At 32.6% G+C, this 11434-nt stretch overlaps 1 non-coding gene across 1 annotated transcript; it reads right to left on the reverse strand.

Annotated features, from left to right (window-relative positions):
* Nucleotides 1-83, reverse strand: TRNAL-CAG (transfer RNA leucine (anticodon CAG)). The gene has a single exon. It is a non-coding gene; the product is annotated as a tRNA-Leu (tRNA).
* Between the last annotated feature and the right edge of the window lie 11351 nt (nt 84-11434).

An 11434-nucleotide genomic window follows, 5' to 3' on the forward strand; every position in this document is an offset into this window, starting at 1 on the left:
TGTCAGAAGTGGGATTCGAACCCACGCCCACAGAGTGGACTGCGACCTGAACGCAGCGCCTTAGACCGCTCGGCCATCCTGACTACATCTAGACAGCTTTAAATACTGATAGGCTATTAATGCCTGCTAAAATATTTAAAACGATTTTAAAATTAAATTCATCTACCTATGAGTTCAAGCATGTTAATCATTCAATTAATATAAGCATGTTTAGTTCTACGTACCAAAGTGCAACATTTTACGAAATAATCTGCAAAAATTTAATGGCGTAGGGTTAAACAAAATCAAATTCCCCCTACTACTGACGCAAAACGACCATGTTTGGGATAATTGCCTATACTATAACTTACCATACTTACACTATTTCCATTCTATATATTCCTTTGGATTCCAGAATGTTCTAACAAACCAACCAGATAGATTAACAGGGTTATAGCAGTTGGTGAATAAACATTTCTCGCTTCCACCCCATTTCTCTGGACGACTGTTTGTACCTCGCTTTACGAGCTTTGCAAAAATCTGATACTGACAGCGTCCGCGGTACAAGTGCTAGTTACGGTACGGATAGTGCATTTGCTATATAAAATAATATTGAGATTGGTTTTGTTTCAATGCATTCGGGCTCTTGTTAATCACCTCGCTATGCCTAAGACGCCTCCACAAAGATGTATTTGATATGAGGCGTCGAATAATTAGTAACAAGTTACGACTAATGATGGTTGATAATAATATTCTAAGACAACACATCATGCCTAATATAATATTATTTTATTTAATTTAACTACTTATGTTTGTCCAACCTACGGAAAAGTATGTCGATCCCGCATTAGATTGTTTGTACACTGAAAACTGCCCAGGCTTACCATAAACCGTCTGATAGGCCAACGACTTGTGTTTAAAGTTTAAACATGTGACACGATAGAATACGTAAAAAAATGCATATTGTATCTTAATGGTTGAAAGGATCCATACTTACGAATTGTAACCAATAAACGGGAGCTCAGCACATTTTCGATCACACATAAACACGATCTAATGCAATCTCCGTACAGGGAATATCTTCTTTCCGACTAGTTGTCTTACTCGGACAATTTAAGAAGACAAAGGACAGTAAAATGGTTGATTTCTCACAACACTGCCACGTGCACTGATATATCTAGTGGATATAATGTTTGGAGATTAGAGGAATATTCTGTTCTTTTTAGGAAAATCTTGTTAATTAACAAGATAAGAAATTATTCTTATTTGTGTGGATTAACACAAATATTTCTAGCTGAGGTTGTATTCACTTATCTAAGGTTTGAATTGAAAAATTATTTTGAGCAGGAAAGTTAGTATATATATATATTCTTTGTAAAGGATATCTGCGCAAAACATCACACATGTCGCTAAAGAATAAGTTATCTAGAATTCAATAAAGAAATAAGACAAAAAGTAATGGTATTTGCTATTTTTAATATTTATAAAATATTCATAAATGTTTATTATAAATGAATGTTTAAATAAAGTTACGTTCAAAAAATGTATCAGGTAGTGTTATAAATTATGTTTTATTCGGATCTGAGTACCTACAATTATAAACAACTAGCTTTCCGCCCGCGGCTTCGCCCGCGTTTTTAAAGAAATCCCGTTCCCGTAGGATTTCCGGGATAAAACCTATCCTATGTCCTTTCTCGGGTATCAAAATATCTCTATACCAAATTTCATGCAAATTGGTTCAGTAGTTAAGGCGTGATTGAGTAACAGACAGACAGACAGACAGAGTTACTTTCGCATTTATAATATTAGTATTATAAATGAATGTTTAAATAAAGTTACGTTCAAAAAATGTATCAGGTAGTGTTATAAATTATGTTTTATTCGGATCTGAGTACCTACAATTATAAACAACTAGCTTTCCGCCCGCGGCTTCGCCCGCGTTTTTAAAGAAATCCCGTTCCCGTAGGATTTCCGGGATAAAACCTATCCTATGTCCTTTCTCGGGTATCAAAATATCTCTATACCAAATTTCATGCAAATTGGTTCAGTAGTTAAGGCGTGATTGAGTAACAGACAGACAGACAGACAGAGTTACTTTCGCATTTATAATATTAGTATGGATGCACATTAAGTCTATCATAGTATATCTCATAGGCAATATTATTCCCATACACTTATTGTAAACAATTTTGAAACAATCAGCACTTAGCATTCAATTACATTACGTACACATTGGAATTAGTTTGCACCGCGCCCATCAGCGGATAATTGCTGTCAAGTGGACCATGGATGGGGCAACTTTGTATGTATGTGTCTAAATATTATATAGACTTGGTAGTACTAAATATTTAATATTTAACAAAAGTAAAGTCGTAATATTTTGAATAAAAAAAATTGTCGTAAGTAAGTTGATTTGTCAGTAAAGGGATTTGTAGAATTCATTATTTTCAGAGTATATCAAATGTATGTAATTGACGCTAATATATGTATTTAAAATTAAAATATACGTTTACTTACTTAATACGTAAAATTACATACGTTTTCAGGAAGCTGTGGAGTTATTAATTTGTAATAATATTGTATTGATAAATAAGTTTTCATCCTAATATAATTTATGACTTCTAGTGGCATAAAGGTCTGCTGAAAATATCATAGTTCAATCTTACAGAGTATAGAAAGCCTAGCTAATTGCCCAGTAGATTTCAATCAATGAAACAGATCTGTTCAATACCTCACAATATAATAATTTAATCTAACACAAAATAAAACGATTAAAAAAAATATATATATATATTGCACAGTTGTAAATTAAAATTTAATGAACATAGGTCGGCCTTCGACTAGCAGCAGTAAAAAGTTATTTTTTTCCATCATGATTCGTTTTTAAATAAACTCTAGTTTCATTAATTCTAATAGACGACACTTTTATGTCCTTTGACTACGCGGAAAGAGCTGCGGGAAGCTGATAATAGTAAAATAACTAGCTAAATTAAATGAAACTATAACAGATTAAGTCACTCAGTGTAATAAATTACGCAGAACACAACAGTGGCTGATGCAAATCACTGGTTATCCATTAGTTAGGAACTACAATGTGCACTAACGACCTTGTTCCAGATTAATTTGTATTCTAGGTAATATATTATTATAAGAACATAATATTTAGAATAACAAAAGCTAAAGCTAGCTAAGTTTTTATGGCTTTTTTGTATTTATTCCTTTATAAAAATAAATTATAAATTTCCTAAAATACAAATTCAACATAATATAATTATTATATTGTTAGGATTAAAAGCGTTTTCTTAAAAAATTGAAATAAGGGCTCAACATAATAATATTACATTTGTTAACATACAATAAGTCTATATAAATTTATGTGATTTAATTAAACGACTGATTCATATTTGTAAATGTTCTGAAAATAATGGTAACGTCTACGAAACAAATATAAATTAACACCTTTTATCCAAAGTAAATTGATTCATCCTATTAATCAGAATGTTTTTACAATATCCGGATATTCTCAAAGTTATGTTTACGATATTATATTTTGTTAGAAACGTATACCTTTAGAGAGACATTAAAATTAAATTAAATTACATTACATTTAAATTAAAATATAAATTACATAGCATTACATTTAAACCTGATAATCGTCCAATCATACCTAACCAGACAATTCAAAGCCAGTCATCATTTAAAGTTCCCAAAGCATTTAACATTCAAAGCATATAAGCCTCCAAGCCTATCGAAATCTATTTTTTCCTGCAGACTAAGGGGATTATTGCCGGCACTTTCCTCCAGTCATCAAACCAATCATTCCCTGATGACGCTCTAAGTGAATTAGGCTTCCATTACCTCCCCCTTTTGTCCTCCCTTTAATTAAAACTAGTGGAACTAGCTGATTGCATTCGCTTCTCGTGCGATGACGCAGCACGTTTGCGAATATCATTTTTGCTACATTGGTTTTTAATTTAGTATAGTGATCAACAATCGTTTAAAATTAGAGAGTTTTGCATGAAATCCAGTTGTTAATTATTGCGATGCGCTGATATTTAAAAGGACTTACATGAATGTACATTTGCACTAAATTAATAAGGAAATTAAACTGGTATTAATAAATGCCACCAAAATCAGTCTAATAATAACTGTAAGAGAAGAGACGCTATTTTTGGTGTCGATCTAGATATAAGTTTACACGGTATAAAATTGTTACACATTTTAATTAAAATTAGCATTTGTAGATAACAAGAAATGTACGTACATAACAGTCAATTTCCAAATTAAATGTGCAAGGTAATATAGTTAGCTGTATACTAGCTTCCCCTAAACGAATTGAGGGAACAAACTATGTTTTCAACTATCTGAAAATAAGTGAATTGTTCGCAACGCTACACAGAAATCTTGTTAGTTTCACGTACGTATTAATTACGGCATAGTTGGGATGAACGTTTTTTATTGTTCTTCATGCAAACCTTAATTTGCTTACGTTTTCATTTCATATTTTTAACTAGTTTTAAGCCTGTGCTTTCCCAGCGCGGAACATTTTGGCTATGTAGGTACGCAAGTATCTATACGTATCTATTTATCTATCACAAAGGGGATGAAACACATAGGTATTGTTTTTATCATTGAATAATATTAAGATCGAACGATGACAAAAAATTATTTTTGGGAGTAATGGTGGTATTAATGGATTAAGGAATAGATTTTATAGAATTGAGTTTTATACATCTTATAATATTACCCCCGCTATGATAATAGTGTCTCAATCAACGAATAAGCGATTAACTTCTGCCTCCTTGGTATAGTGGTTGACGCATGAGCGTAGAGCCGTGGGGTCCTGGGTTCGATTACCAATGGAGACGAAGAAAAAAAAATGTCTCTGTCTGGCAGGACCCAGAAGGCTGATTACCTATTATAGTCCCTAAAAAAATCTATCAGTGAAACAGATATATTATAATGCATCTGCCCCTTACCCCACTAGGGGACATGAGACTTCACTTTTTTATCTGTAAAACACTTCTTAATTAAACTTTATTGATACCTCATACATAGAAGTTATCTATAATTTATTGATTCGTTCAAGTTACTTTGAAAATAATTTTGTTTAACGTGAACACGAAATAGAGTCATCATACTTATTCAAATGAATTGCTCATTGAATATGGAACATGAATCTATGATTTTAAGGTTCAAAATGCATTGTAAATAGATGCTAATTAAGGTAAAATTGAGGGTGTGATTTAAAAAGTAATTGGCTGTATGCAGCGTGTAATCATTTAAACATTAGTTACAAATGCAGTTTGTTTTACCCCTTTCTATGATGACACCTGTTCCACAACATTATTTAAGTTTTTAATAATTAGTTAAGAGAAAGACGTATATAATATCTTATATGTTTGATATTATTTCAAACAAAACTGAATAAATTTTATTTCATTAACTGCTATTTCATTGGTTGTTTGCTGTTTTATTATTACAAAATGTAGGCAACTTTTTAAGCTTAAAGTCAGACATCTATTATTTCTTAAAAGTCATATAATATATATAATATGCCAGTGATTTGGAAGATAGTTTCATCTGAGCTTAAATAAAATCTATTGTCCCCATTTATCTACATTTTGTTTAATTTATATTTTTTACAAATACAAACTTTACCCCAATATACTCGTCTAAAAAGCTAACAAAAAAGTAAAAAAAAAAACATTTGGAGTACTCCTCAATGTAGGTACCTAATTGCGTTTCAAGTAACGGTAACCAATGCAATATTTATGAGTATACATAGATAGAATCACGTACCAAGCAGGATAGCACTTGAGTAACCCGATAAATTTTGTGAGACAGTAAGTGGGGACAAGCCGCATTATTGAAGCAAATTGCAAACACCCGCAGGGCTTCGGCTAATGCTAAAAACGTGTTCGGGATTTAGGGTACTGGAAGGGATCATTGGTGATGTTAATAACAAGCGTAGCAAATTTGTTTATGCAATAATGGCTAATGTTTTAAATTTTGATTTTGAAATATATGAACCATTAGTTATTAAAATTTGTTATGGTACTTGTATTTGATTTTCGCTTTTGTGAAAGAAAAAAAAATGAAGGTTTTACTCACTTAATAAATAAGCGTCAATTTTAGAGGTATTTGTATCTAGATGTCAATACGAAAATCAAAGTTAGAAATCGTCGTCGTGGTCGTTTCAGCCGTGGGACGTCCACTGCTGGACAAAGGCCCCCCTCAAGGATTTCCAGTATGACCGGTCACCGGCGGCCTGCATCCAGCGGCTCCCTGCCACTCGGACCACGTCGTCTGTAAAAAAAATGTGTGTCAATAATGTTTATTCCTTAAACGATACTATAAATAAAAAAAACCAAGTACTCAACGCCACATGAAAATACTGTTATTTAGTACTAATTTTATACCAAATCCAGTATCTCTATATCCATGTATCTAGTACTAAACGGCTCATGAAGGCAACATCGCTATAATCTGTGGAATGCGCCCCCGTGACTTGCCACCCTTGAGATTTGAGCTTGCGAGATGAGGAGGATCTTTTTTTTATATAGATTGACTTTTGACAACCCTGTTGGTGCAGTGGTTAATTTGGTATAGGTTTGATTCAGTTTCGTGGAAAAAAGGATTTATATTTTTTTTTATCAGATAGGTACATTTGTGTAGGTAGATTGTAGGAATATTAACAGTTTTAAGTTACTTACTGCTTTTAAGCTTTAAGTTAGCTCCCCTGTGTGGTGTAAAAATGTATGTAAATGTTATAATTTATAAATAAGAAATATAATACCTAGTTGAAGTACTTTGAATTTGTAAGCTCAGTTTTCCATAAAATAATATCATTGAATATTTTCTTATAAAATGACGTGAAATTACAATACTATCAACAAAGGACCGGTACCTTAAACTATAGCTATCCACAGAGCAATAACATACCAAAAATTTCCAAACCCCTAATGAAAGTGAAGAATTCATTATCTCATTCCCTCCCACTCGGACCTTTGATTGGGGAAATAAAAAGCCTAGAGAGTAATACAAGAGGCGAATAAATTGGCTCAATTGTCTTGAGTTACGAGAGCACTTGCTGGATCAGACAATCTTCGTCATTTGGGTGTCCTTGAACGTCTTGACTGTGATTATATTCATTTGTGACCATCTATTTTACGAAAATGTATCATGTTTTCTCCTCTCAGTATATCTCCTGTAACCTTCGCGCATTGAAAATCTGTGAAAATAAAAAATATAGCAATTAGTAGCTACATATTATTATCCGTTTATAGAGCGCACTTAAGGAAACATTAAAAGCTTTTTTTCACGTTTTTGAAACATTTTTCACTGCTATTCCGCTTCTAATAGGTCGCAATAACCAAGTACGGTCTATTAATTTGCAACTATTGTAAAAACACTCTGTATTGTGTCCTTCTAATAAAAAAATAGTATACCTCTAGGTATACTATTTTTTTTAAATACCCAATAATATGAATCTACCTACTATATCTCTATAAATAATAGATACTTAGAACTTACCGAAAATGTCTCACATACAAATATACACCTATAACTATATAAAATACACTCACATCCTGCAAATAATATAATACGACTAAATTCGGAAGTCATGTGTAAAGTTCCTTATTCCTGTAATGCATTCATTCATATGCATTGTCGCGTAACCCATCAAACTTGAATACATTATATTTACGATTTCTGTACTATCGTAAAACATTTATCGCTAACACAGGATGCTTTATGGTCATTGAATATAATTAAATGTATATGGGATTCAACCTGCTCTATGTATAAACAGATGGCTTTTAAAACAGAGATTTAAATTAAATATTTTATCAAATATTATCCCTTACTCACCTATTTGTTATCTGCCTTACTAAATAAAACTTACGACAAAACTAGTTAGATTGCATTGCTTAACGAATTAATATTTTACTTACTTGTATAAAAAATATGCAAAAATTTAAAACAGGTGTAGTTTTTTATCGACATTTTGGATAAGCCATCTTTCAAATAGGTACTGAGAAAATCAGTTTACAACCAATTTTAGAATAAGCACAAATTATTCGTAAAAGGAATTGTCACTTTACATAAAGTATATGCAAAGGGCCTGCCTTACATTTAATACAGAAGAAAGTGACCAATCTTTTCAAACTATTGAAATTCATCAACGCACCCAATAACTTCACACACTTCAAAACCACGAAAGTAACCCATTTTTTTGTTACGCTACATTCGACCCTATACCACTGTCTTAAAGTATAAAATCGTAGTACGTTATTGGTATCGTAAAATACGCAAAATTGACTCTGAAAGCTATAAATATTGAGGAAAGGGGTTTGTTAAAGGGTCATTTGAGTGGCCGCTCGGTTGACCGCTGCTGGTCAGGACGTTATACATAATTCAAGTGGCGTATGTTTTGAATTTTTTATGTTTCCCTTCTTGTTTGTGTTAAGGTATTCATGTTTTCTTTAAGTATCTGTGAATTTGTTTGTAGTATTGAAGGTATTCGTTTTTGAAATGATTTGAGGGTAAATGTAAAATTGAATTAAAATTTGCTTGATTAAACAGAAGTTTTCTTAGTGCCAACTTTGTAAAAGTATTATGTTTAAATCTAAATATATACGAAATGAAATGGACAGTTTATTTTATACGCCATATACCTAACACAGTTCATTTTTATGATTATTATTGTACAAGTTTCAAAACGTATAAATAAATCGCTCTCAATTAAGTTGAAAAAACGCAATTTTCCATCCAATCACACGTAACGAGGTCAAAGAAAAAACACTAGCATTAAGTTTGCGCACATTTGTCCGTCTGTCAGTCCAATAAATAAAGAAGGAAAAACTGCGTCCCGTCTGCTCTCTATCTGGCCTCATCAGTGTATCGGTGGAGACAGTGACTAAAACTGGATTTATACGGAGCTGTTAAGACATTTTTCAGAAAAAGATAAATCTTGTTGTAGATAAGTCTTGACTAATAAGTTATTTGATCTTTGATACGCATTGGACGCTCTTATTTCAGCTATCTACTAAGAGAAGAATTACTTTAAATTAATTAACAGTAAACACTGCCAATATTCGTATTAAAATCAATAGATCGAGTTAAATATCAATGTAATTAACAAAAATGATGATGCTCTGTTTGTATTGCCGTTTTATTTTGTTAGTTAATAAGTGTCATAAGTAAAATGCAAAACATTAGAAAACATTAGAAAATACTAAGTAAAATGCTTTTTAAGAAGTGGTATTTTACATATAATAACATCTCCAATTGAATGAATACATTAAAATTTCTGCCAAAGAGACAAAGAAGACCATGATTTTATCAACTCCATATAATTCCTTATTTCTTAAAACATTGACCGTAAAGGTTCAGGATCATTACTCCTTGCCCTCATTGGGTTTATTTATTTGCTGACGGTAATTCGGACGCGTAAGAAAAATCTCCATTTAACCGCTGTAAGGTCGGTGCCCTAATGGCATTATTTATGTTATGTGCTGTTTTAATTAAGGATGTAATCTTAAAAAGAATATATATTATTCTAATAATACAGGATGCACCTAGATGACATTATGCAAGTAATATCATAATAATATTATCTACTAGCAGTCCGCCCCGGCTTCGCCCGTGGTACATATTTACGTTTTCTCTACGTAAGAACCATCCTCGTACTTCAAGGAATATAATAAAAAAAGAATTAACGAAATCGGTGCAGCCGTTCTCAAGTTATGCGCTTACCAACACATTTTGGGATTCATTTTTATATTATACTAGCGGTCCGCCCCGGCTTCGCCCGTGGTACATATTTACGTTTTCTCTACATAAAAACCATCCTCGTACTTCAAGGAATATAATAAAAAAAGAATTATCGAAATCGGTTCAGCTGTTCTCGAGTTATGCGCTTACCAACACATTTTGCGATTCATTTTTATATTATAGATAGAGATATATTTTAAGTTATACAGCTTTCGTCTATAATGAATAGAAAAACAAAGTAAATACGAAATATTCCTAATGAATAAGCACAGTCGTAAAAACTTAATGAAATCTGAACAATGCAAACACATTATAGTTCCACGCTTCGCGGAAGAGACAAGTTTTTTTACGATTTCATAAAGCGAGACAGTTTTTCATTTACACGGCTTTAGTGATCATAAAATATAATTAAAATATTTTATTCTAGTGATATCTCGGTTTATGGTCTAATGTTTAGATTTAAAAGATTTTATAAGTAAGATTTTTAAGCTATTGCATAGCTTCTATCGCGGGCCTTGAGCGCGGGGACCGATTCCAGAAATTCCGTAACGAAAAAACCTCACGCTCCCCACTCCGACGGGCACGGAGGTGTGGCTTGAACGCATGCTATAATAGCTTTACCGCGGCAGTCCTCGAGTGCCACACGTCTTTTTTAGTTTGTGTCGTGGTCAACGGGTCTTGTAAATAAGAATTAAACACGATTGTTTTGTTTTAAATTTTCTTTATACCATTTAACAATAGTTCCACTTAATCGAACAACGTTCTTCCGCTTTACACCTTTAAAAAAGATGAGAATAAGTTTTGATATTGATGAAAAATATTACTAGCTGTGCTCCGCGGGTTTACCCATATTGCTCTGCTCCACTTGGTCTTATAAATTGGCTAAACAGTGAAATATTTTTTCAAATCTGACCCGTGTTTCCTGATATAAGCGCGTTCAAACAAACAAACTCTTCAGGTTTAATATAGTATAGATTGGTGGATCGTGAGTTTTCAACAAAACAAAATTTTCAGACAGAACCAGCCCCCAATTAAGTTTTTATTTATTACATTTGCACTCAAAGAAGTCTGGCAAAGGAGACTGTATATCATTTACTTTAAACTCCGACCCAGTTCCCGCGGGAAGAGATCGTTTGTCACCGGCGACGCGTATTTAATTGGAGACATCCTGGCAATCTTAAATTCTAATAGAGTTTCTGTTTTATTGTTGGCATCTTTTCATATTCAGTTGATCATCATTTGCATGGCTAAGGGAGAAATTGTTGTAGTATAGTGAATAGTCTTCTGTACTAGAAAATAGTAATTTTTTAAATGAAAAAACATATTTTTGTGTGTCTATAATGTGTTCAAAAATGCTGCTTTGAACGTATTTCGACCAACAATAGAAAGGTTATTGAAATTGACGTAAGATGTAAATTATTGTAAAGTCATGAAATGATTAATAAATCAAATAGACATATATACGAAAAAAATACTGTTTCGATTTAACCATAGAAATCTAAATAACAAGACACTAGAAGTCGTAAGCGTGCGTGACCTTGTCGCCACTCAGGTGATTTGCACATCACCAGTGCATTCGTCACTGTTCAGTTGCTCTGGAGACGTATGAGTGTATACATGGTGTGTTTCAGCAATTCCCATTGCGGAAATTCTTCCACAAGTTGTAGTTATACTT

This window comes from Colias philodice, chromosome 20, assembly GCF_061535455.1.
Source record: "Colias philodice isolate Cphi_HAF_F1 chromosome 20, ilColPhil1 Martin Lab GWU primary, whole genome shotgun sequence".
In the NCBI taxonomy this organism is placed as follows: Eukaryota; Metazoa; Arthropoda; class Insecta; order Lepidoptera; family Pieridae; genus Colias; species Colias philodice.